Source organism: Leptinotarsa decemlineata, unplaced genomic scaffold (assembly GCF_025532065.1).
Source record: "Leptinotarsa decemlineata unplaced genomic scaffold, Ldec_3_MD MMD2_tig00004433_RagTag_RagTag, whole genome shotgun sequence".
Lineage (NCBI taxonomy): Eukaryota > Metazoa > Arthropoda > Insecta > Coleoptera > Chrysomelidae > Leptinotarsa > Leptinotarsa decemlineata.
Window position 1 is genome coordinate 458,575 of NW_027412608.1, and position 25,159 is coordinate 483,733.

Genomic DNA, 25,159 nt, shown 5'->3' on the forward strand with positions numbered 1-25,159 from the left:
ACAATGTTACCTAACTTATCAATACCAATACTACAACAATAACTAAACTTTTGATCCCTAAATACTTACTTGTGGATTTTTCCACCCACCAATGGATCCTTACGTTACAGAGAAACGTGATAGAGAATTAAACATGTTAACTCAAGCTGAAATGTATGAAACTATTTTGATTATAATGCTCTCAAACGTCTTCCAAAATCTTTGTTGCAGCAACCTCTTACAATCATAAGATATTTCGTGGCATCCATCCAGAGAATATACATAGGTTTTACTACAAATTTCTCAATTTCTTCTCCACTGAAATATTAGACGTCAAAGTGACACAAAGTTTTTGATAGAAATCTTACAATATAGTGTTTCTTGAATACAATAAATATTTTATGATCACTAATTAATTTATCTATAATATTTGAAGGATACCTGTTGCTTTCAGCTATGTCCCTAATAACATTTTTTTAATATAACCTTTCTTCACTCAAGGGGGACGAAACACGCCTATGAACAAGAAAGTTTGTATTGTGAACAATGGCGTGAGCTATCAAGAATATATCTAAAAGTACTGGTACTTTTTTGTAGACGTCAAATTCTAGGACCTATGTACTTCTAATAACTGAGACATCAGTGAATAGTATTACCTCGTTGTTTTCGATTCCATACGTGAACTTAACATAGTAAAGGGGCTGCACCGGTTTTAAAAGTTGGCTTATGAAGATTAATATGGGAAAACGGCTAGGGTCCATCGTGCCATTTTTGATTCCTTTCAAGGTCACGCGTACGGCCGAGAATCGAGCAGCGTTATCGCGGTTTGGAAGATAACGATTCGAGCGCGCTTTGAATAATTTAAAAACAATAATATATACAAGGTGTGTGTGGTGTTAAAGAAAAAAACATGGCTGCCAGCGTTAAAGAAAAAAACATGGCGGCAATGTAACGGGCATTTAGTGGAGTACACAGGGGTGCGTCAAAATATATAATTTAAGAAAAAACGACGTGACAGTTTAACGGGACTGTAATATTTCAACGCTAGATCCCTCAATGTGTGTTTAGGGTGTCTCAAAATACATCATTTAAAAAAACATGGCGGTAATGTAACAGGCATTGAGCGGAGTATGCAGGGTGCGTCAAAAATACATCATTTAAGAAAAAACAACATGGAAGTTTAACGTCCATAACAGGCATTGAGCGGAGTATACAGGGTGCGTAAAAAATACATCATTTAAGAAAAAACAACATGGAAGTTTAACGAATCTCTAAACGTTTCAACGTGCGATCCCTCAATGTGTACAGGATGTCTCAAAATACATCATTCGTTTTGTTCAAAACATGACAGTTTAACGTTTCAAAGTGCGATCCCACACATGTTACGTGTTGTTTAACGTTAGAAAATGAGGCAATGGGGGAAAGCGAAGTATTTGGCAATGACATTGAAGAAAAAAACATGGCGGCTGCTTGTCGAAAAATCATAAGGTATACAGGGTGTTATTTTTACATGCGTTTCAACCGTTCACGTTTATTAGTTATCATTTCGTCGTCATTATCTCTGGTCATTTTCATGCCTCCGTTAGGAACCTTGAGAAACACACAACTCAATGTAGGTGTGGCGTATATGAGACTGAGGAAATGCAGTTTCTATATGAGAGAGTGTGAAATAGAGAAAAAAAATTAAAAACGTGATATACCAAAAGGGCACTTAGCCGCATCTTCGTTAATACTAGTCGCATCGCCATGAACAGTACGTCAAATGAAAGGAAAAGAAATGCAGAATTCATTGACAAAGAAAAAACAGAGATTGCGACCAGAAGGGCACTCAGTCACATCTTCGTCAATCCGGATCGTATCGTCACGTATAGAACGTCAAATGAAAGGGAAAAGAATACAGAATGTATCGACAAAGTAAAAACAAATATTGCGGCCAGAAGGGCACTAAGCCATATCTTCGTTAATAAGGATCGGATCATAATACACAACACGTCAAATGAAAGGAGAAGAAATGTAGGATTCATCAACGAAGAAAAAACAAAGATTGCGGCTAGAAGAGCACTAAGCCATATCTTCGTTGATAAAGTTGGTTCATCATACACAGCACGTCAAATGAAAGAAGAAGAAATGCAGAATTTATTGACAAACAAAAACAAAGATTGCGGCCATAAGGCATTCAGTCACATCTTCGTCAATATTAATAGTCGTATCGTCACGTATAGCACGTCAAATGAAAGGGAAAAGAATACATAATGTATCGACAAAGTAAAAACAAATATTGCGGCCAGAAGGGCACTAAGCCATATCTTCGGTAATAATGATCGGATCATAATACACAACACGTCAAATGAAAGGAGAAGAAATGTAGGATTAATCAACAAAGAAAAAACAAAAAATGCGGCTAGAAGGGCACTAAGCCATATCTTCGTTAATAATAGTCGGATCATCATGCACAGCACGTTAAATGAAAGGAGAAGAAATGCAGAATTCAACAACAAAGAAAAAACAAAGTAAAAAACAGAAATGACGGCCAGAAGGGCACTAAGTCACATCTTCGTTAATAATAGTCGCATTGCCACGAACAGCACGTCAAATGAAAGGAAAAGAAATGCAGAATTCATTGAAAAATAAAAAAAAAATATTGCGGCCAGAAGGGCACTGAGCCACATCTTCGTTAATAATAGCCGGATCTCAACGTGCAGCACATCAAATGGAAGTGGAAGGAATGCAGAATTCATTGAAAAAGAAAAAACAAAGATTGCGGACATAAGGGCACTAAGCCACATCTTCGTTAAATAGTCGCATCGCCACGAACAGCACGTCAAATGAAAGGAAAAGAAAAAACAAAGATTGCGGCCAGAAGGGCACTGAGCCACATATTCGTTAATAAAAGCCGGATCTCAACGTGCAGCACATCAAATAGAATTGGAAGGAAGGCAGAATGTATCGACAAAGTAAAAAAACAGAAATCGCGGCCAGGAGGGCACTGAGCCACATCTTCGTTAATGATAGCCGAATCGTCACCTTTAGTACGTTAAATGAAAGGAAAAGAAATGCAGAGTTCATTGACAAAGAAAAAACAAAGAGTGTGGCCAGAAGGGCACCCAGTCACATCTTCGTCAATAATAATTGTTGGATCTCAACGTGCAGTACGTCAAATGGAAGGGAAAGGAATGCAAAATGTCTAGACAAAGAAAAAACAAAGATGGTAGCCGGAAGGCACTGAGCCACATTTTCAATATTACAGTATTCTGTCATTTACCGTCTCTCGACGCGCGTTTTGCCAACCAACTAAGTATCATCAGAAGATGAACATCATTAAAAGGAAAAACAATGAACACTCGTCATTTGTCATTGAAATAAATAGGACCTTTAGATTCGCATGATAAATAATAACTTATAGTCAGCCTCCTCAAAATAAATAGAATAATGATTGTAGATGGTGAAATTGGGATAATAATGATGAATGAAAAATTATAGAAAAAAACATGGCGGTTTATAGAGTGTCTCAAAACATATTATTCAAGAAAAAATATGGCAGGTGCTTATCAAATTCAGTATATCAGGTATACCAACATTTAAAAGAGAAAAGATGGCTGCCTGAGATATCCCCATATGATTTGCATTTCAACGTTGTATGTAAAATAATGTAGAATTGTCACGAGAATCGCAATAAACGTTATTAGAAAAACCTATCATAGGGACGTATCAACATTTTGTTTTCGAAGTGAGGAAGACGTATCTCTCAAATTATAATGTGCGATCGAACAGAACATTTTGGATACGAAGAATTAAAAAAACTACTAACATCTGACATTTACATAATTCTTTTCAAAGAAGACAGTTGGATGATACTTGCTTGTAAAATAAGTGACGTAACCTAACATTTCAACATGCGATGCTCCGTCAACTCCCAGAAGAGAGACGTAACCTCATATTTCAACGGTCAAGAAGTTGCTTCCGTTTCAGGTTCTACACACACATACACATACCTGTCGCGCAATAGTAGTGGGGACACCACGCCCTGGTGTGAATTGTGTAGTCTTCGAAGTTATTATAACCAGGCGGTAGAGGCTTATTAGGTGAATACCCAGCTATTTGCGGATCTTCTTTATAGGCCGAAGCCAGTGACCTTTCATCAAAACAGACATATGTGGTCATGACCACACCTCAACGGTAACTGCAGGTCAACCCACTGATGTCATTTTGTGGCCACATACACAAATCACACACCTCAAAATTTCAAGGTCATTATTTCAGGTATCATTATGTGGCCATATACACCTGGTTTATATTGTGTTTATATAAAATTATAGAAATTTTCCTGAAAGCTAACAATATAGATTTTTTCATTTCGATTATTTTCGAAACAACTGAAAGTATCAAAAACTCTAACGGGAATGATTTTATTTGTCAGTGGATCATTTCCACAAATGATAATCAAATAAAGATTTTGATAAAGACACTTTTATAATCGATGCTTGTTTTATTTGTTGAACGTTTCGTCGTACTACCAACATCCCAAAAATGCGTATCGGACTCTTTGAACTGTTTAATTTTTACCTTTCTCTTGTTTATACTACAAAAAGTTTTTCATGAAATTAAACTGTTGAATCTTGAATAAAATTTGCTCTCGATAATGCAGTCGCCATTGATTTCATGCAGTATATTTCAATGTATTAAATTTCGATGTATGATTCACTGGAAAATCTAACTAGATTGAAAAGATACTGGAAATGAATAAAGAAATAATAATAATGATAACGTTTTTATTATTCTTGGATATATTTCTTCTTACTATTGTTTAGTCAATGTTGAATAAGTTAAAAATAAAGTGCTAAGTTCAACTCGGTGGCAAAGAAATCCAGTTTATTGTTCTTTTATAATAGTTATTATTGCTTTTATTTCGATTATTTTCGAAACAACTGGTACTTTTGGTTTCTCTACAAACACCGAAGTCGGCAACTGCACCGTTTGCTCCATATCAATCTACTGATGCCACTTAGTGGCCACATACACACTTCATAATTTCATAATTTACTTCAAAATGTATCCAAACAAAATCTATAATAAATTAAAATATTGAAAATACCAATATGTAACATGGAGTCAGATGCCAAAAGTCTCTTCAAAATGAGTTAGAAAACGGATTGTACAAATTCCTTCGGAAAGTGCTCACTCAAAATTAGATCTCACTATTTTGAACATATTTTCTATCAAGCTCGATCTTTGAAATAACAATTTATCAACCTTATTCTGACAATTACACATCTTCTTCCACACTGGTTTAATTTACTTTAAGTTTTTTTATACACACCAAAACTTTCGACTTATCATAGGAAATAACTACAATGCATATTAACCTACTGACATCATTTTGTGGACACAATAATTATGTGGTCATTCATACACAGTCGTGCCCGAATACCTCAATAAAAATAATGAACTCCTGACCACTGAAGTGGATTGAAATTCCATGAATTGAAATCGGAATTGAGCATGCCCACAATACGTAGTCATCACAATTGATCTTATTGATATATTTCAATGTATGGAATTCCCAACTTTGATTTCATTAAATAGTTGAAAAACGTAATTCAAAATGTGAAATGTAATGGAAAAATCTTTCAAATTTTGAAATTTCATTCATTACAATTAGTTAGGAACCAGACTGATGAATGTGCTACCGTCCGCCCAAGATGTGAAGAAACCCTGGTGACATTACAGATTTGTTTGGAGTGAAAGCAAATAAATGAGTAAAACTATTTTAGAAATTTCATGTTATCAGTCTTCATTAATTTTTTTTATACATTAATAGCGTTGAAACAGATGAATTTCTCCACATCAAATTTTGGATGTTACCTTCTGTCTTCTCTGCCTTTCAAAAAGCCAGGAAGAAATCACAGGTGCTTCGTCCCTTCCATTCGTCAAACCGTTTTTCGTAACCGACATCCACGTGCGACGGGGGTCATCAGAAAAACCTATTCAGCTGTATTGACAAAACTTTCAATGCTGGATATTGATATGCCCATATTTACATCTTGAGCTACGTGACAAATATATCTGATTGTGCATCTTTTCAAAATATGCCGATGAATAGTGTTCATATAAACACACTCGATCCCTCGGCCATAATTTTACATTGTATGAGAGACAGACCCGGCGTTTAAAAAATCTGAATTAAAGAAATCTGTCTCTTCCCTAAATTAGAATATATATTATATACGTCGATACATCTCTATTGAAACTAGTGTGTCAATATGCTTGCTGCAATTTAAACAATATGCCGAGAACGTTTGTATGTGTTATAAGGATATTGTTTTATGATCAAGTACTTCATACTTTGAATCCATTCAAATCAAAAATGGTTTTTACTTTCACTTCAATTGAATAAATTGAATAAATCGCTTTCCGAATAACGCTTGTTGAAGTTGTTATGAATAAGCGGTTATGTTTAACTGCTTAGAATATATTTCGGTTATCAAACTTGGGCTACTATTGATGTAATTAGATTTGTAAGAGTAATTTCACTGGTGTCGCAGAGGTTAATGAAAATCATTGTATACAACTAGTAAAGTACAAGTTTAATAATTAAAATAAAACGTTTTTAAATCGTGCCCAAATAGTAACTATATGAAAACTAAAAGTAAAGCTGAAGCAAACCTTCATCTCCATCTTGACTCGCCTGTTGCATTATAATACGACTGGACCTTTTCATTGCAAACAAATCATTCATCGTATTTTAAAATGTAATTCTTTTGGGCTAATAAATAAAAAAAAGCTTTTGAGCGTTAGCCAGTTGGGTATGTAGATCGATTCCTACTAACGAAACTATTGATATTTATTGCGTTTCGCTTGACCCGGGCTAGAAATCACAAGTTTAAAGATAAAATTTCAAATTCTTTTAGTATGTTTTAAAAAAAGTTGAGGCATTAATGATTTTTTCAATTCGTTTACTAGAAAATCAATACGAAATATTCAGTGAATGCTCAAAATTCAAACCCTCACTTGCTCATTGATTGTCGCATACTTTCCAAAATTCTTTGGGTGATGCATATGACACCACAAATATCATTAATTGATTTCCATCCATCACTCTCGTTGCATAAACATTCAATTTGAAATTCCTCCAGATGGAATAATCCGAGGGATTCAAGTCCGGAGATCGTAGTGGCCAAGACTGAGGTTCCTCAAGGCCTGTTAAAACTGTTATGAAAAAATGTAACTGAAATATTAACGAGGAAAAGGACTAAAATATGCAAGTACTCCGTGTTCTGAAATGTGTCTTCGAAAAACTATCTTTATATCGGTCGGTCGGTAGCCATGCGGTTCGACGTGGGTGCTTTGTTCACTCACTCGAATTGACTGCAGTGTTGGTCGGTGGTTCAAGCCCTAGTCTGAACGATCGATTTTCACTTGCTATCATCCAACCCGTGTTAGGAATCATACGTTAAAATGTAAGACCTCGTTAATCTTCAGCTCGCACAAGTTTAGACTTCTGAGGATTATCGTTCGTAGGGGTGTGACAGCAGGTTAACGTAAAAACATTTTTTTAAACAGATTTTAAACAGATCACACCATTTAGTCAAGGATGAAGAAAATGTCTCACGAGTTTGACACCAATACTAAAATCCACTATCTGCCATAGCATGTAGATTGAGATAATCCTAGAAATGATTGTTATGAAAGTTTGTGCTGGCCTCCCGAGAAAACTTCATATACAGATGTGGAGAATAAATATATATCAGAACATAGGAACCCCAATGCAGTCTGGACGTAGGTCGCAATAGCAGTAGACCAATTCAAAATTGAAATTTCGTCATTACTGAATATCAAATATTCGATTGAATCACTCTACGATGATGTATCCCCACTCACAATGGGCTCGTGTCCGCACTGGCACGACAGTGTTAAAATGTTATAGAGGATGTGAATATGTCTGACTTTAAGAAAGATTTTGGGACCCCGAAGCTTCATTGTTTTCGGGAAATTATTTGCTGCGGTAACTGTAACAAATAATTTTTCCTGTGAAGAAACCAAATGTCCCCAAAAGTAATAGAAAGTAGAAAAACTGTTGAAATAATTTGATTTGTAGTCTTTCTAGGTATTTGACAGCATTTAGGCTACTATAGATATAGAAGGGACCTATAATATACTAACCTAATATTCCTGTCCAAACATTGAGTTTTTGTGGTTACTGAGTACGCACAGAAATACTTAGCTGCTGATTTGCCCGAAACCAATATCAAACAATGGATGATGGATTGTGTTTCATACGTGAAGAAAATGATCATTCATCAAACATTTGTATGGCGAAACACGTGTTGCGTTTTTGTAAAATCGTTTAGTGAAAATCTCACAATAAAGTGTTTTTTGAATACATTAGTTTTGGATTTTCATCAAGTATCGGCCAATTCCATGATATAACCAAAATGATATGTGTATCTTTCCTTCCTTTCGTTATGGACTGACTTGTTACCTGCGAGTACTAACGATCAGTTGCAACATTGCGGAAGAAGGAATGGTGGTTCAATTGAATAGTTGATATTCCTTCGCGAAAAAATCTCTAATTTTGAACTGATCGACTGCTTTCGCGGACATAGTCCAGAATACATTATGTTTTATATGTTCCGATATTTATATTCTACATATGTACATGCATACGCTTCAGAAAAACTTGATTATACAATTTTTTGTATGAATTTCACGATTCGACACGTGTTTTGCTATACGATAGCTTTCTCGAGCACGAATAATGAATCAGTTCTAAAATACCACCAACCATATTCATACTGAATATAACTGGAGTTTTTTTCCAACACCAAACCGTTATTTTTAACACCTCGACATGTGTTTCGATCACCAAGTGATCATCTTCAATAATATAAACACATTTTAATGGTTAAGAGTAGGAGTCATCATAGCAGTCAGGTTGCCTCTCGGCTCGCCATAAAAGGCAGATAGACCCACCAGTCAACCAGAGTACACCAAATTATCACGTGGTGCCATGTCACCCAGCGGTGAACCAATCAGAGTGTACCAAATTGTCACGTAGTGTCCTCAAACTGTCACGCAGCTCGCCAGCTAATCAGAGCGCACACTTTTGCATATCAGAACATCGTGGCGGAAAATTTGCATTTTCTGTGGACATAAATAATTCAGGCAGACAGACGACCACACGTATCCCTCAACGAGACAGAACGCCCAGTCACGTGGCGCCCCGTCAGCCCATCTTTTCGCTCAACACATTTTTGTTTCATAACATCATAAAAAAGTTTTCGTTGGAGAATTGAACGCAGGTCTTTGGTGCGATAGACTCGGTCGTTAGTCCCAACACCACCGTTAGATATTGAAAGTAATTGCAAACAGTTGATAGTGATGGCTTCGGTCATTGCTTTTCGAATCGTTTTTGCATTTGAATTATGATCACTGATCAGTAAAACATATTTAGTTTTGTTCGAAGTTGTATTGAGAAAATCAATTATAACAGAGTCGGAAGTGGCTTATCAGTGTAGGAGCGTTGGCGTTTGAGAGATAACAAGTCGGGTGCGCTTGGAATGATATGAGAACAAAATTGGGATTACGAGGTGTTGTTTCAAAACACATCAATCAAAGCGAAAAAACATGATCTCCATGAGATTATTTGAAAGATATTGTGTTGTAGAATAAAAGAAATGTGGGGAGTGTTGTTAAAAGTGAGTATGAGCTATGCAAGCTGAAACTCACGATATCGAATTGTGTGCGAAGAGATTGGAAGATTCCAACCTCATACACAAGTTAATGAAAATTTTCTCGGACAGTCAAGTGGTGTAGGAAGCTCTTGGCTCCTACCGAGCGACGTATACATTGCCAAAAACGGCTCTCCTCGATAGGAAGACTTAATAGATTGTCTCTGGTCTGGATTTCTGCCCTGGAAGGTAATAAAGCTGCTGACTCCTTGCAAACGAGGGGTGTTGCAAACAACTTCATCGGACCGGAACCTGTCATTGACATCGCTTTAGGCTTCTCCAAACGAAGATTGAACACCTGGATGGCAAGAATTTTGCCAGGATTGATCCACTCCAAGGTGATTATTCACCTTTTGCAGCTTGATACCAAACAGTTGTTGGACTACAGTAGATATGAACTAGAATGTTTAACAGACCTTCTTACAGGTCACTGTCATTTGAATCATCATATGCAGAGACTTGGACTGTCGGAAGACAGTGTGTGTCGCCTCTGTTTGGAAAATGATGAAACAGCAGAGCACATACTTTGTGCCTGCCCTGCTGGGGATCGAATCAGGATTTTAGAGTTCGGCAGATCCGTACTTTCACCATCTGACCACTCACCATACAAGTTAATCGACTTCGTTAAGAAGCTGGATTTATTTGGTCGAGGGTGAATAGATGTAAGCCACAATAAACCTTTTGGACCTAACCTAACCTAACTTAGTGAAGGGAAAGGGGGTATAACGTGCGATTCAATGTGTCAAAAGGACACTTAGTTTCGTTAACCAAGTTAGCACCAATATGAGTTGAACAAATGTAGGTAAACATAACAGAAAAATGTATATGAAGTGTTGTTTGAGAAAAAACGGTATGTAGCGTTCCAACGTCCGTTCCCCCTTCGTATACAGTGTATGGATGATGTAAAACACACTATCATTTATAATTCCTAAACGAGTTGGTATCTTAGCCGCATTTGTAATTTATGATTTCCCGATGTGCGTTTCGGAAATTTCACGAAAATATAATGCGATTAAACTGACCAAAATGTCTGTTTCAACTCATTGAAAAAATGCATTTTTTCGATGCGAGTAAAGTGCCGAAAATGATCGGTTAATCGCATTATATTTTCGGAAAATTTTTGAAACGCACACCGAGAAATCATAAATTACAAATGTGGCTAAGATACCAACTCGTTTAGAAATCATGAATGATACTGCATTTTACATAATCCATACACTGTATACGAAGGGAAAATGCACGTTGGAACGCTTAACACCGTTTTTTCGTAAACGACACTCTATATACATTTTTCTGTTATGTTTCCTACATTTGTTTAACTCATAATGGTGCTACCTTGGTTAACAAAACTCAGTGTCCTTCTGACACGTTGAATCACACGTTACCCCCTTCACTAAGTTACGTTAGGTTGGGTCCAAAGTGAGTGGATATTTTCCAGCCTCCACCGCAACCCGCAAGGGTTTATTGTGGCTCACATCTATTCACCCTCGACCAGCTTCTTAACGAAGTCGATTAACTTGTATGGTGAGTGGTCAGATGGTACGGATCTGCCGAATTCTAAAAACCTGATTCGGTCCCCAGCGGGGTAGGCACAAAGTATGTGCTCTGCTGTTTCTTCATTTTCCAAATGACAGTGACGTTTAAGAAGGTCTGTTAAATATCGTAGTTCATATCTACTGTAGTCCATTAACTGTTTGGTACCAAGCTTCAAAAGGTGAATAATTACTTTGGAGTGGATGAATCCTGCCAAAAGTTTTGCCATTCAGGTGTTTAATCTTTGTTTGGCAAAGCCTAAAGCGATGTCAATGACAGGCTCTGGTTCGATGAAGTTGTTTGCAACCCCTCTCCTTTGCAAGGAGTCAGCAGCCAGGACAAGAATCCAGACCAGATACAATCTGTTAAGTCTTCCTATCGAGGAGAACCGTTTTTGGCAATGTATACGTTGCTCGGTAGGAGCCAAGAACTTCCTACACCACTTGACTGTTCGAGAAAATTTTTATTGACTTGTGATAAGGTTGGATTCTTCCAATCTCTCCGCATACAATTCAATAGCGTAAATTTCTGCTTGCATAAGTTCCTAGGCAGGTTGTTATCTCTGTCCTGGGTCAACGACTGAAAACCGCTGTATCATTCCGCCACACTAAGTCATACTTACTTTTCACAACACCCCCCACATTTCTTATATTTTATAACACGATATCTTTCAAATATTCTTATGACGATCATGTTTTTTCGTTTTGATGTATTTTGGAACGACACCCTGTATACCCAATTTTGTTCTCATATCATTCCAAGCGCACCCGAGTCGTTATCTCTCAAAACGCCAACGCCTTTACACTGATAAGCCACTTCCGACTCTGTCATAATTGGATTTCTCAATACATCTTTAAACGAAACTAAATATGTTTTACTAAACAGTGATCATAATTCAAATGTAAAAACAATTCGAAAAGCAATGACCGAGGCCATCACTATCAACTGTTTGCAATTACTTTCAATATCTAACGGTGGTGTTGGGACTAACGACCGAGTCTATCGCACCAAAGACCTGCGTTCAATTCTCCAACGAAAACTTTTTTATGATGTTATGAAACAAAAATGTGTTGAGCGAAAAGATGGGCTGACGGGGCGCCACGTGACTGGGCGTTCTGTCTCGTTGAGGGATACGTGTGGTCGTCTGTCTGCCTGAATTATTTATGTCCACAGAAAATGCAAATTTTCCGCCACGATGTTCTGATATGCAAAAGTGTGCGCTCTGATTAGCTGGCGAGCTGCGTGACAGTTTGAGGACACTACGTGACAATTTGGTACACTCTGATTGGTTCACCGCTGGGTGACATGGCACCACGTGATAATTTGGTGTACTCTGGTTGACTGGTGGGTCTATCTGCCTTTTATGGCGAGCCGAGAGGCAACCTGACTGCTATGATGACTCCTACTCTTAACCATTAAAATGTGTTTATATTATTGAAGATGATCACTTGGTGATCGAAACACATGTCGAGGTGTTAAAAATAACGGTTTGGTGTTGGAAAAAAACTCCAGGCTAACGATCAAGTCTATCGCACCAAAGACCTGCGTTCAATTCTTCAACGTGAAATAAAAATGTGTTGAGCGAAAATATGAGCTGAAGTAAGTGTGCCACGTGACTGGGCTTGAAGCATACGTCTGGTCGTCTGTCTGCCTAAATTATTCATGTCCACAGAAAATTTAAATCTCCCGCCACGATGTTCTGAGATGTAGAAGCGTGCGCTCTGATTAGCCGGTGAGCTGCGTGACAGTTTGAGGACACTATGTGACAATTTGGTACACTCTGATTGGTTCACGGCTGGGTGACAGGACACCACGTGACAATTTGGTGTCCTGTGATGACGTCATAGTCTGCCTGAAATGAGATAACTTTTACTGTTAAGGTCCCATTAATCCCTTATTCTTCACTTTAGGAAAAAAAATATCAATAACTCTAATTATTGAAATTCAATTTTCTACCAGCAAAAAATACATGCAGGGCCTTCCATTAGAACAAGAAATATTACCTCAAAATTAAAAAGGCAATACTCAATTGGTTTTTGTTATTCCTTGCGTGTTAATGGGTGTAAAAAAAACACTCATTTGCTAATGTCGTTTCTTCAGTAACAAAGTCAATAATGGTGCTCACTTAATTTAGTTCAACTTGTATATCCATTCATCTAACTAATAAACCACCTTGTAACAAAGTAAGGCGTACCCTTTGGCATGAATTCAAAAATAAGAGTTCTCATATTACCGTTTGAGTATTGGTAAGTAGTAATAAGGCATTTTTATAATATTTTTTCCTGGCTCAAGGGCGTGCACATAATTTTATTTTATTTTTTCTTCGAAAAGTGAGAACGACACGAGAAAAATACATGAGAGCATGAAATCGTATTTTCAATTCTTTATTTTGATATTGATAAGCGAGTTGTATAAAACTGGTGGTGATTATCGATTTTCACCCCATATATCAATCAGACAACTTTACCAAGTTTTATCACAATCGCCAAAATTCCTTTTGCAGGTAATACAAAACTGTTTTTCTATTACAACTTCAGCATCCCTACTATTCGAGAAAAGTAATAAAGCACTATGTTTATTCAAAGTTTTTTATAAAATTCGAGAAGGAATCAGCCCACGAAACTAAAGTCATTACTAAACCTATACTGCAATTAGACCAAATTTGAATAGAGAAACTGACGAGTTTAAGGAGTATTTTAGTTGCATATTACTCAAACGCGGTTTTGTACAATCAATTTCTAATGATTCATATATTTTCAAAACCTTTATTGAATAAACTTTGTTAGATTTTCACAATTAATTTAATAAACCCGTAATATACTTGTTTTCCTACACAATAGCGTCAACGGGCTCCGTTATTGGTTTTTGTAGTAGTTCATTTTTGAATGATATATAGTCAATAATGTGAAGCTCACCAATTACCACACTCTTCAAGGATTGTCTTACGTGGAAAGCACAATCTTTCGATATATTTTATTTTTATTCGGATTACGAAAATCTGTACATATTTCTATACAGTTTTTCAGTATCCTGGAATGATACAACATAGCAACTAAATCATGTCTCAAAAGGCTAATAAATGATAATGACTACGATCTGTATAATTTTTTGTCAGAAGCCATCCCAACATTTGGGATGTGGGTATACTATTGTGGACAGACGTTGGGATTTATTCAACCTCCAGCTTTTCAGCGGCAAGAATTAATTGTAGGTAGTTAGTCTTCTTTGAAGAATTTGTTTGACAAATTTTGAAAAAACTAGTTAAATAGTGGAAATTTGTAAATTGTGTCACATATCATCAAATTTGAATATCTTTTATTTGCATTAGGTAAACATGAACGTTTGATTTCTGAAGATCGTAAGAAAATCCTCTTGGCCTTAATAAATAATGAACACCTGATGGTCCACACAAGGCACCTTTAAACACAAGTTGCGAGAATTCAATTTTGCTTCAGTCCGCTTGATAAATAAATCGAGAGTCCTTGAAAGTAGTTTCCAAGATGCATGTTATTGTAGAGGCAGCACTGGGCAGACGAAAGTGATGGCCACATGAGGTAGATGATGAGTTAACACAACTTTTGACACATCTCTGAACCATCACTCTGGGGTCAAATAGAGAAGTAGGTACCATTGTGATCAGCAGACCGCATTTAGTGGCCTCAAAAATTGGCCGCTCAAAGTAGGTAGGCCACACCATGTGTGGCCACACACAAGTCTTCGGTAAACCTCAAAATGTATTCGCCCCAAGAAATAGTCATAAACCCTCATTCAAACCGGAACCTATGTCAACTACATCTAGAAACTCTTCATTTTATCACAGACAAAATAATCATTTTAGAAGTTATGGACCGCGAAATTTCATTTCAGAAGAACTGACTAATTTAGAAACAGACGACCAAGACAGTTATTACACAAAAACTATTCAAATCACCCAAACGACATTCTCAGCAACTTTCACTCGGTAGAAAATCGATTCATTAGTGATACACCGCATCAAAATGACGAAATTAATCACTCACTTTTACAAGATATCGACCAAAATTTTTGCGTATTCAAAGAAACCACAAACATATCATAGATTTGAATAATTTAATACCCAATTCGCTACCCTACATAAAAATAAATAACCCACCAATAAAACTCCTTATAGATACAGGTTGTCACTCATCCCTCCTTCGACCATACATCGTGAAAAAATACTTTTCTAATTGCGTCTTCAAATTAGACACCCCAATAATAACTTGTGCAGGGAAACGCGAATCCAACTATAAAGCTCGTATACCTTTATTCGAGTAATTTTCTCCATTGACAGCTACTATAGAATTTGTCCTATTCAACTTTCATGATTATTTCGACGGTATAATAGGAATTAGAGACCTTAGAAAACTCAATTCAAACATAAATCTCAATAATAGAATAATATATAACGACAAAGTTAAAATTCAACTTTCATATAGAGAAGATTTTGATACACAAAAAAATCGAATTACCACTTCAAACTTCTATAATGAAACAAATAAAAACGAACTTACCAGACGGCGAATTCAGTATTCCCGACTTAAAAAATGATAACCAACTCTGGTAGTCTAATTATGATAAAAAACGGATTGACTATCTTAGAATTTCGTAACCTTTAAAGGACATGCAAAATTCTACTCAGATGACGAATTCGAATGTTTCAACATCGAAGAAATCTCTGAACCTCTTATTAAAAATGAGAATTGTGAATTCGATTTTTCCTTAATAAGAACGGATCACTTGAATACAGAGGAAAAACTAGCACTCAAGTCACTAATGTTCAATTATAAAGAAATTCTGCATAAACCAGAAGATAAATTGACGTTCACGAATAAAGTAAAACATGAGATAAATAAAAACCTAGGACGAAATCCCTGTACACACCAAGTCGTATCGATATCCGTACGTTCATAAAAATGAAGTACAGACACAAATATCGATAATGCTTAACGACGGGATAATAAGACCCTCACAATCCCCGGGGAGTTCCCCTATTTGGATCGTTCCAAAAAAACTAGATGCTCGCGGAAAACAATAGTGTGGAATGGAAACACGAATGGAAAAAGAAAGTTATACAAGGACAAGTAACATTCATCATATTGAAATCCACTACACGACATATAATCCAAATAGCAACAGTGCCGTAGAACGTTTCCACTCAACATTAGCGGAAACTATATTCACCTTAAAAAACACCAAACCCAACGAAAGTATAGAAGTACTTATGAACTACGCCTTACTCTCTTATAATAACTCTATCCACAGCTCCACCGATCACACACCTTTTCAAATCATTCGTGGACGACTAGACTATAAGAACCCATTCGAAACCAAAAAAAAAAAAAAAATTTCACAATATGTCCAAGATCACACAGAAAATTTGAAAACCCTAAACGAAATAATTCATGCCAAACTAAAAGAAAAACAATCAAAGACATTACAAAAAGCGAACGAAAATCGACAACAAACATTAGATTTTGACACCGAAGTAAACCTTTATAAAGTCTAAAAACGAGACACCTCCCAAAGAAAAACGAAAAACAGATACGAGAAGAAAACTCAATCGAAATAAGTGACAACAAAATAAAATCCAAATCCAAAACATATCACAAGAAAATATTAAAACCACAACGTGTTATTTCAGGTAGACGGAATTACATCGTACTAATCCTCCTCGGACTAGGAGCAGTAGAAGGCTTAAAAATAAAAGAAATTAAAAATCCCATACTACCAGTCCACATAGGCCAAGCAAAATTCATTACCTCGAAACACACTTTCCTCTACCATGTAAACCTTACAGATCCCGAATCAACATTAACACATATCCAACAATCTCTTACAAAACTGAACGACACTATTCACAAACATCAATCATTCAACCACTTCTCCATATTACTTGCTGATAAGGTCTCAAACGTAATATCTTTAGCAGACATAATCATTAGCAAACTAAATTCTCTGTCAGAAAATCGTAGAGCAAAAAGAGGACTCATTGATGGAATAGGTAAATTGCAATAATGGATTTTTGGTACTTTGGACTCTGGCGACGAAAAAACCATAGACTCATATTTAGAGATTTTGCAGTACAACGAAAACAAGTTAAATGATAACATTAAGCAACAACAAAGTCTTTCGAGACACATATCGACATCTTTTAATAATAATTTCAGAAAAATAAACGAAAACCAAGTCACTCTTGAAGGACAAATAAGGCAATTGTCACACGATATCAAAGATTTTGTCAACTTAGAACACGTATTCTCTTTTTCGAATATTATTGACAATTTGCAGAAATTGCAGAAATCTCCTTTGCTTTCCTGTTAGAAAAGCTCAACGAAATTTACGGTGTAGAACAAATACCCGACCTCAAAAAGTTATTGAACTATTATTCCATATTTTCAGTACAAGTCAATATACGAGACAAATTGATATTATTTAGAATTCACACCCCTATCGTTACTTCCCTTTTCAAATATTTCCAAATACATCCTGTATCTATCCAAAACCAAACAATTATACCCGAACAACCCTACCTGTTACTCAACACAGAAGATTCCTGGACAACATCAGAGAAGTGCCCAGAAATAGAAAAACCAGTATTTCTGCCTACAACATCTTCATATACGACAACCCTGTATCGCAAACCTCATAAGGACAGGGAAAAAATACATGTTCCAGAACCCTGATACATCTCTCAGAAACCAGCATTTCCCAGATCAGTTCAAGAGAAATAATAATTATCCCAGCAGACCCAATAAGCGTGGAAACATTCTGCGACGCCGACGGAATCTACGAAATATCTTCACCATGCATCGTCTCTCTAGAAAATTGCAAAATTTTCGTGGACGGCAAGTACTTCAGAGAGGAACAAACAACGCACGAAGAATTCATTTTCGAATTACCGACTTTCACTATATCGAAAGACAGCAGTAATCGATCAGAAAAAGTTTTCCACCTGAAACAATTAGACGCAGAAAGCATCAAAAGAATCGACACAATTGCCAATAATTTGCACACTGCAAGTTATTTATCCAAGAAACCACCACTCTTGGGTCAACACAGCTATAATCATCGCAGCCATCGCAACCCAGCAGCTTTCGTATATTATGTTAAAATCCACCGACGTCATGACGTCATGACGTTAAATGAATAGTTTTTAAAAACAAAGTTCCTTCGAGAAGAAACTTAATTCATGACACTGTCAACTCCTGATATAGTAATCAGAATTCTCCAAGATAATTTTTTAACGAGAAACTTCAAATGCAAAATAATTTATTCCTCAGAGATCTATTATTGGTCTAGTTTTTTTTCATCTATGTAAATTCTCTATACAATTTAGATTTGCATGGAAAAATGAAAATGTATCAATCAAGAAATCAAAATTAGTATGTTGAATGATGTTTACATGTCACAAACCTTCCTTGAATTTTGAAAAATCTTCGTCCATTTTCATTTCGAAAAAATCCAATATAATTCAATGAAAAGATCCTATATTAAATTCAACAAAAATAAATATATTGAACATTATTCTGTTATTAAACTTTTGGTAATATACATAGATGAAAATTTAAAGTGGAAAAATCATATTAATATTTTAAGAAAACAAATTTCCCTTATTATCCGCGTTCTGTTCAGATTACGCAATTTTCTGCATTTGAAATATCTGAAATTAATGTATTTTTCACTAATATATCCTAAATTTCAATATCTGATTTCAGTTTGGGGAGCTGCTACAAATTCTGTAATGAAACCTTTGAGAATACTACAAAATAAGATAATTGAATATATAGATAAGCTTTATTATGATGAACCAACAGAAAATGTATACCAACCCCAAAAAAATATTAGATATTTCTTCACTATATACATTGAAACTTTGTGAAAAGCAATCTGCAACATTCAAATCTATCGTTCAAAATTAACAGTGATCAACATGCACATTTAACAAGATATTTGAATAATAATTTAGCACTTATCAAAATCAAAAAATACAAATATAGGTAAACAATGTATTAATTATGTTGGAATAAAATTATACAATGGACTACCGAATTCCCTCTAGAAATATGGCAAACTTAAATTTTAAATAAATTAGAAAAAACACTTGTTGCTTTAATTTTTTTAATTCCTTATTGGTGAAAGTTGTGACCTTATCTTTGAGAAATTGTATCACCGATAATCATTTTTTCTATTTTCTCTCTGTTACTTTATTGTTATAATTGTTTGTTATTACTGTTTATTATTACTAATTTACTGATTTTTTTTTGGGAAAGAAAGTTTTTGGCTTTCTACTACTCCATCTGATACAAAAAAAAAGGGGATGAGAGAATCTTCCAAAGGAAGACTTTCTTTCAGTTTGTGTCTGAAAGTTACTTCTTTGCATGATCTACACATTCATGTATAGAGTTTCAAATTGATTACTTCCTTCCTTTCTTTGGAAGATTCTCTCATCCCCCCCTTTTTTTTGTATCAGATGGAGTAGTAAAAAGCCAAAAACTTTCTTTCCCAAAAAATTAATCACTCCTAAAAATATAACCTCTTCAATTCAAATAAGATTCCTCTTGGCTGGGATTAAATCAAATAGGTTAATGAATGTCATTACGATGTCATCGATGACATAAGCAGATCAAGCTTATTCCGTGACATACAAAATCGTAATTCATGAATGAAGTGTGTGTATTTTCTATAATGTTATCCAATTTGGTACTGAAGAGCCTTAGGGCAAGTGTCTTAAGGCGAAACATCGGTGTATACCAGTGAGAGTGACAGTGTTCCATGTGAGTACAATTTATTACCATTCATTCAAAGTAGAACTCATGTGAATGATATCTGATTCTTATTCCACAACAAATGTTTGAAATACAAACTTAGTAGAGAAAAGTATCTTCTGTATAATTCAGTGTTCATATTGAAGTATTTGTTTCGAAAGAATTATTTTCTTTCGTATAATTCAATGTTTCAAATTGATTACTTCCTTCCTTTCTTTGGAAGATTCTCTCATCCTTTTTTTTTGGTATCAGATGGAGTAATAGAAAGGGATTGTTGCACGAAAAATCATTGTAATGAATATATTTTGTCCACTTTTTATGATCATGATATTGGTTGGGAATATATATTATTGAAAAAAATCTGAGTTTTCAGTAAATGAAAATTCAAAAAAAGATTGCTACGCGATGTTTTTGAACGAGATAATTAAATTACAATAGGGTTGCCGAAAATCCAAACACCACTAACATTCCTGACTAGGTCAGGGGTTTGCACTAAATCGTGGGTACAACTAATTTAAGAAAAGAAATATGATTTTTTACAAAAAGGGGAAGCGCCACCAATTTTTGTTGGCCAGTTAAAAAAAGAAAAAATGCCCAGTTATTGGTGAGGCCCACTATTAAAATATTTAACTTCTCTCAAAAATAATAATTCTATTTGCAATGACTAAGGGACTTTATTGCAATAATAAAAAAGAAATACAGTGAACCCTCTGTTTGCCAATCCCTCACTTCAATTACTAGATTACCACTACCATAATACAGTTAAGTAATAAAATTCGCTAATATGTGCTAATATAAAAGCTTACACCACTCATCTCAATGAGGTAACTTGTACATTTTAATATAGGAAATAAATAAACATCGGTTTCTTTATTTAAATAACTTAGCTGCTTTTCGGGTGCTCCTTTTTCGTAAGCTGCCAGGGATGAATACTGATCCGACAGTATCGGTGGATATGGATGTACTAGGAATCCGTTAATATTCCCAGTGGTAATTATTAGTGAAGGTAAAGTCCAGGAAACTTCTTCAAGAGAATGAACTGGCAATCGATTTCCCAAATTCAAGCTGATGCAGATACGCCCTTCTTAGGGATATTCTAATACCCTCCTGATAATCGAGGGTGTTTCCAACACAAAACAGATGAAAATCGTCCTCTGAAAAGTGAGTGAAAATACTGACTATTTGCCACAATATCAAAAAGAAACCACAGTTGGCTGAAAATTCGAAAATCCCTTCTAGGTATTTAACGAGCGAAATAATTCAACCAGGCAATCTCTTCATTCAGAAATTCACTGTCAAAAAATACGTTTTCGCAAAATTTCCGTCCTTATCATTATGTCCTTGTGTGTGAGAGGAAAAAAAGAACACGACTTCTTTACAGACCTACTTGGTGTCATAGGCGGGTTAGAAAGGTTTCAAATATACATAAATGCGAATATGGAAAGGTATAAATAATATGTTTGATTTATGACAAAACAAAATTGTACCGTAACAAGATATTTTGTGAAAAAATGTTTAGTTGAAACATGCTTCGTATACCCAATTAATATTATAATGAAACATGTATTTACTATTTCTTTCGTTTTTATTTTCTGCCAAAAAAAAATTATCCATTTTGAAAGAAACTGAAAGAAAATAATATTCAGATATGCAATAATATATGCCTTCAATTATTTGTGTTCACCAATAGGGTCTAAGTCATGGCAAATTTTGGGAACGCCTGAAAAATATATTTTACAATTTTCAGTTACTAGCTCATGTATAATGAAAGACCCGTTATTATTAAATTACATTATACCCACCAATTTGTTCAGAATCTATGGTGATCTCATCAACGTTTCCTGCAAAGGAAACAAATGAAATAAAATGATGATATACATATAATGTCTATTACTGGAGTTTTTTCCCAACACCAAATCGTTATTTTTAACGTCTCGACACGTGTTTCGATCACCAACTGATCTTCTTCAAAGAGGAAGATTAAAACTACAAACTAATGCGAGCTAACCTATTTATGCTAGATAGGTATCCCATACAGGTAAACCATCCAGGCGTACCACCCATACATGTATACCAACCTAAAATAATTTTACAATTTTTTTTTATCTATTATTTTACAATATAGGTATGTTTATATAAAAAAAAATTCAACTAAGTATACAAAAATTAATTTCACAATATTGCCTATCCAAAGTTATTTTTGCAATGTGTCCTTATGTAGTAATCAGTAAACACCTTATTTTATTATTTTATTTTATTACACAATGCATTTTGGAACACCTTGTATAATTTTTTCTTTTAACAAACTTCAATGAAAAACTCAAAAGGTCATGCTATATATTTTTTTATCAAACACTTCAATGCAACATCCTACACAGTTTTTAGTTGAACAAACAAAAATATTGTATGAAAGATTGAACTAACTTTTTGCGTACTAAAAAATATATTGACTTTATACGAATGGAATTAAGCCATAGAAATTTTCGAACGAAGCAGGGAAAAATGATGTATTGAAACACGACTTTGGTGCAGTTGCGCATATAGACTTGTTGGAGTGAAAATAATTCAATACAAATATTAGAACTAAACAATGAAAAATGTTGTATTGAAACACAACTTCATATGGAAAGTATCATGCCCAATTTTCTAGTTTTCAAAAATTGCTTTGAATAATCGTTAGCTAAAAGGATGTGAAAAAAAACATATAAACAACTAGATAAAATACATTTCTTTGATAACCTTCAAGTATCAATTTCTCTGGATGAAAACCATTGTTTCTACCTGATTTTTATTAGAGAAAGGCAGGTTCTTGTTACACATTCAAAAAATCTGAAGCTATCGAATTTACCAAATGGATTTATGAAAGTTTTGTCGTCGCTGTGTAAAAGTGGAGAATATTAAAGTCCTTGATGGTAAAAGATAATAAAATTTTACAATTGACTAATGGATTACTGACAGTAATAATGTCTTAATTCTGACTTTCCAAAATGCAAAAGTTGAACGAAAAAGATTTTGAAAATGTTTAAAAGAAACGGAAATTACACGTCTTGATGCTGTATTGTCTCATCAGTTACCAAATATAACATCAGATGTGATTTTGAAACCGTGAATCTATTGCGTTCATTGTCTTTGCATCGTTTGAAAAAAGATAAACAACTTCTTGAAAAATTGTTACGTACACTCTTCGGAACGATATAGCTATAAAATGATTTCATATACACACGAAAAATATAATTTCAGTGTTCCTTTCCTCGGTTGAATTTTTCATAAATATTTCACCTTTTTCACTGCCCACTCCTCAGTTACAGCCTCATTATTTCGGTTTATTCATCATCAGAGTACACCTTTTCGAACTTTATTGAAGTCTTCATCAGAGTTCCAATATGTTTGTTACTTTTTTATCATCAACATACACCGTTTCGAATAAAGACGCTAAATTTGGGGAAAAAGCTGCAGCTTGGCTCGTCATTACAACAATGAAGGCGAAACGTAAGCTCGGTGGAGCGACCTTTCGACGTAATATGCTCCAAAAAATTCCTAAAAATTGGAAGCCACATTCTACTAGAATTAAAAAATCCAGTGCTTTGGCTTCGCGAGCTGCTAAAATGGCATTGAGTGAAGCTGGAGGACGAAAAAACATACGGATACCTAGGATAATTCCATTAGAAGCAAAATCTGGGGGAATCCTACCACTCATAACTATATTCGCTGCCCTTTCAGCTTTGGGTTATTTGGCAGGTGGATCAGGCGCTATCGCAAAAACCGTAATAGATGCTAAAAATGCTAAAAAGAAACTCGAAGAAGATCAACGTTACACTAAAGCTATAGAACATTTGGGCTCCGGTTTGTACCTACGCAAAACACCACGATGATATGGTGTGTTTCTAAAAAGGCAGCATCAACGACGCAACAAAGGACGAGATCTTCACTTGAAAAAGCAAAAAACTCCTGTTAAAGCTACCTCATAGAGTTTTCTCATTAGTCAGTGGGCTATGCTTGAAGACTGGCATTAAACAAATCTAAAGAAATGAACTTTAAACGTTCAAGCCAGTCTTGATATATATATATATATATATATATATATATATATATATATATATATATATATATATATATATATATATATATGATGTGTTGTTTTTCCGGGTGTTCATCCGTTGTGTACTATTCGATAGTCGACGTTTCGCCATCATCTCAGATGGCATTATCAAGACGAGTTACTGCTTCGCTTCGAGAGGTGTAACAGTTACACCTCTCGAAGCGAAGCAGTAACTCGTCTTGATAATGCCATCTTAGATGATGGCGAAACGTCGACTATCGAATAGTACACAACGGATGAACACCCGGAAAAACAACACATCATATTCTACCATCCGTGAAAACCTACATTGTAATATATATATATATATATATATATATATATATATATATATATATATATATATATATATATATATCCCAAGCGCGCTAGCAATACGTCCCCCAGGAAATATGCCACATAACTCTCTTTGTATATCTACTTATGTAGTAAGTTTTTGAAGGTAACATGATTCAATAGAAAGTTTATCGAGATTATTGTCTTGTATTTCTGAGACTGAATCACTATGACTGATTAAATTAACTGAATCATGTGAGCCAAATGAAACAAGGTTTTCCTATGTCTAATATGTTATGTTGAAGATGAAAACATATTTGAATTGAAGGGTTTATAATTTTAGGAGTGCTTAATTTTTTGGGAAAGGGGATTTTTGGCTATCTACTACTCCATCTTGATACAAAAAAATCTGTGAATCTTTAAAAAATGGGAACGAAGTAATCAATTTGAAAATAAGTAACTCTATATATGGATGTGTAGATCATGCAAAGAAGCAACTTTCAGACACAAACTGGAAGAAAGCCCTCCTGAAACAGATACTTTCACATAAACATTGAATCACACGAAAGAAAAAAATTTTTTCCAAACAAATAATTTTATTTGAACACTGAATTATACAGAAGATACTTTTCTCTCCTCAGTTTGTATTCCAAACATTCGTTATGGAATAAAATCAGATATCATTCACAGGAGTTCTACTTTAAATGAATGGTAACAAATTGCACTTACATGGAATACTGTCATCCTCACTGGTAGAC

General features: G+C 35.0%; 1 protein-coding gene across 4 annotated transcripts in view; it reads left to right on the forward strand.

Annotated features, from left to right (window-relative positions):
• The window catches only part of LOC111508414 (uncharacterized), a 546,485-nt gene that overhangs the window by 193,632 nt on the left and 327,694 nt on the right, over positions 1–25,159 (forward strand). The gene's annotated exons all lie outside the window — the stretch shown is intronic.